Below are 3699 nucleotides of genomic sequence, written 5' to 3'. Positions count from 1 at the left end.
ACAATACGTCTCTCTCTGATCGCAGTTCAATTACTCATTACCTACACACACATTATTCTATCACGTTGTCACCCTCTTTTATATACCAGGCTACCCTATATCCAGTAAATGCTAGAGCATTCGCCAAGGTACAGGATAGTTCTAGAAAGCAGAGGGCGTGAGAATAGTCACGTGATCTCGCTGACGCAACAATATTTTAGAAAACGAGAGGACCACAAAAGCCGAGGTTTACGGTACATCACTTAATCCAGTCCACCGGTGGCTCAGCAGAAAGTCTGAATGCTTATAACGCTAAAATCTGGGCTTGAAGATCCGCGGAGAGCAGAGCACAGATAGCCCATTGTGGAGCCTTTTACTTACAAAAACTAACAAACAAACAGTTAACCCCTATAGTCCATAAACCTGAAACTAATTGCGAGTTACAAAACTGACAACTTTAGCAAAACAAACATTTAAAAAGCCTACGTGATTAATGTTTTAAAATCACTCGAATAAGTGTTAATTTAATAATTTTAAGGACTGAAATTATTAACTTACAAAAAATCCAAACATAGAGTGATCCGCTCCTAACCCCCGTGAACCACTCCATTGAATGTCAGATCACTTCATTACGTATTTTTTTTATTCTAAAGCATGAGGGTTAGATGATATACGCTTGACAACAAAAACCTCTAACTCAGAGTTTCTCAAATTGGGATCCGCGAGTCATGAGTCATGTCCGAAATTTCATAAAATATTAAAAAAAACGATTTATACAATAAAAATATTTTTTTCAAACAAAATTTATATGAATTAAAACATTTTAATTTAGTTATCAAAAGTATATATATATACTTACCAAAATAGAATTTAACAATAGAAAAGTGAAATCTTGATAATAATTTAACCACTGAAAATCGCACTTAAATTATTATGTAAAATAGTATCGTAAAATTACCCAGAATATTTTGCCATCTACCGAGAATTAAAGTAACTATCAACTGTTGCTGTCACCGTTCCAGAGCTTGGAGTTTGGCTTGAGGCGGCATCACAATCTGAATGTACATGTGTTAAGTGGGTGTATTTCATGATTAATCAAGTTAGTATTATTGTGCTATACTAAAGTTGTAACAAAATACCGAGGTAAGGAAAACTAGTATTTTCTAAAACTTAAATACTACTGGAAAAATTAATTTTCATCCTAGAAAATTTGAAAAATCATATTATACTTCATATAAAATAAAACTAAAAAGTGTGTGTAATTTTTTTTTTATCTAAACGAAAGTTTCTATATCATTACTAACTTCGTACCTTATTATTAAGATTATTTTTAAATTAATAAGTTTTATGACTATAAATATGTGCAGCATGTACTATACGTTTTTGTCGTAACGAAACTACGATCTTAAAATAGGCTTACAAATAGTAATAACAATCGAGTAGATATGGTGAATATAAGTAACAGTGACTACTTAGGCTTAGTAATCGTATTGTTACGTCTCCGTTGTTAATTAATTTTTCCGTAAATTCTTTGCAACTAAACTTTAGCGACACAAGTCCTTTCTTAAATAAAACTGGTTTATTCTTTCTGAATATAACTTTACGATACACTTAATTTCAACATTCGCGCTAAAACAAACGCTATAACTCACGAACGTTAACTTCAACAATACTCTTTCACTGCAGATCAATTACTCACTACCTACACATTGTCCCGTCACGTTGTCACCATCTTATATATACCAGGCTACCCCCAATCTCAGGAAGGTTCGAGAAAGAAGTGGCGTGGTACTAGTCACGTGACCTCGCTGACGCAACACTATTATCGTAATCACATAGGCCTAATAAAACCGTGATCAATTAGGCTTAGACATTTTGCTCAGTAAAAAGCAAACCCATCTTCAGCAGAAGGAAAAGGTTACAACACATTTTAGTGCATGTATTAGTAATTAGAGAAAAACATCTCGGTTTTGAGGAAGGGAGAATATGGATGTTTTACAGGGGGGTCTTTTGTCACCAAGTCCACAGCAAAGTACTTGATATCAAAGGCAAAACATAATCAGATGTATTATTGTGAAAATCAACTTTTCAGTTTTATACTAGTTGAAATTTAATATAATTTAAATAAATATATATATGTGTGTGATTAGTCGCTTGTTCTTAAGCGCAAAGCTACAATATGCGCTATTTGTACTGTGCCCACCAATGGTATCGAAATCTGATTCTTAGTGTTATAAGCCTACAGAACTTACTGCTGAGCCACTAGGAGGCAGATGAAACTGTACAATAACGAAAAGGTTTGTTTCGGAAATTCGCATAAAACTACAAAACACCTATTTATGATCGCCGTCCCTAATTTTGAACTGATATGTTAAAGGGAAGACAACTAGTGAACAACACCTACCGCTAACCTTTGGGCTACTCTAATCGAATAGTAGGATTTGATTGTCGCTCTTATAACGCACCCACAGCCCCAAAGAGCAGAGCACGATTTTGTGGCAACGAGGGGCAAACCGTGAGCTCTCGGGTTCACAGGCTGGCACGCTAACCACTAGAGTACACCCGGTCCGTAACGAAAAATACATGAATAAAATTGTTAATTATATCACCTTACTTCAGGTATGAAAAGTTGTAGGCCTAAGTTTACAAATGGCGTTCAAACGGAAACATTTTGTTACTAAAGTACAGATAAATTTACTTGTACACACTAATCGAATCTAGTAGTTGAATACACTTGATAACTAACACCGATCCAAATACTTCATTGAAACTAAATATGCACTGAATTAATAACGAACTTAAAGCAAAACACTGACCCAATGTTTCACTGGTTCCCTTATTTATAATGTACTCTAGGCCTACCTTTTTAACTTTTCGATTTTCACGTAATTCACCCTCTAGACTCTCCTGCCACTTACCGTTTTTAATCACAGAAACTTCCGTATTTAAAAAAAAAGAAGTAAATGGACCGTTTTTGTTTTTCTCACACTATTTACCATGATTTTGTAAACCTTTTTTTTCACTAGCCATATTTTCGAGTGCCACCAGGATTGTATATTTACCCCTTATTGAATAAACATGTATATTTAATGATTACAGTAAGACCCCGCTTAGCGCCACCCGCTTTAAGCTGATTCGTTATAGAGCTCTTGTAACCTTGAGAGATTATTTTTTTCATGAAAGAGAAAAAAATTATGAAAATCCATAACTCTCTGAACACTACTTTTTCAGTAGAAGTGCACTAAATAATTTGTATTTAATAAAATAATGCAAAAAGTAGACAATATTCTGTAACCATCACAATATTTCTAACAATTCTAGTGACGCAATATGAACCCAACCCTAAAACGTTATCCATATACACAATATCATTCCCTTGGGGAAAAAAAAACATTTTCTTAGGGCCCCCCAGTGGCACAGCCGTATGTTTGCGAACTTACAATACTAGAAACCGGGTTTCGATACCCGTGGTGGGCAGAGCACAGATAGCCCATTGTGTAGCTTTGTACTTAACTTCAAATAAACAAACATTTTCTAAGGAAGTGATCTACAAATCTCTGTACAAAAAACAACGTAATATAATACGTCATTTGAAAGACAAAAACCTTGCCTGTCTATTGGTTATAACCAATATACTCGTAAACGTAAGAGAGAACTACATGTATTGACAAATCCGGAAAAAGAGGATGTGACAGGTGGGCGTGGCAGAAGGGGGTCTGA

General features: G+C 34.8%; 1 protein-coding gene across 1 annotated transcript in view; it reads left to right on the top strand.

Moving 5' to 3' along the window:
• The first annotated feature begins 1021 nt into the window (after positions 1 to 1021).
• Positions 1022 to 3699, top strand: part of LOC106470857 (ras-related protein Ral-a-like) — a 15809-nt gene continuing 13131 nt past the window's right edge. The window contains exon 1 of the mRNA XM_013931432.2: positions 1022 to 1122. The gene's annotated coding sequence lies outside the window, so the exon portion shown is untranslated. The remainder of the gene's footprint in view (positions 1123 to 3699) is intronic.

The sequence above is a fragment of the Limulus polyphemus genome, unplaced genomic scaffold (assembly GCF_000517525.1).
Source record: "Limulus polyphemus unplaced genomic scaffold, Limulus_polyphemus-2.1.2 Scaffold4255, whole genome shotgun sequence".
Taxonomy (NCBI): Eukaryota; Metazoa; Arthropoda; class Merostomata; order Xiphosura; family Limulidae; genus Limulus; species Limulus polyphemus.
The sequence above is the reverse complement of the archived record's forward strand: the minus strand, read 5'-3'. Positions and strand labels throughout refer to the sequence as shown.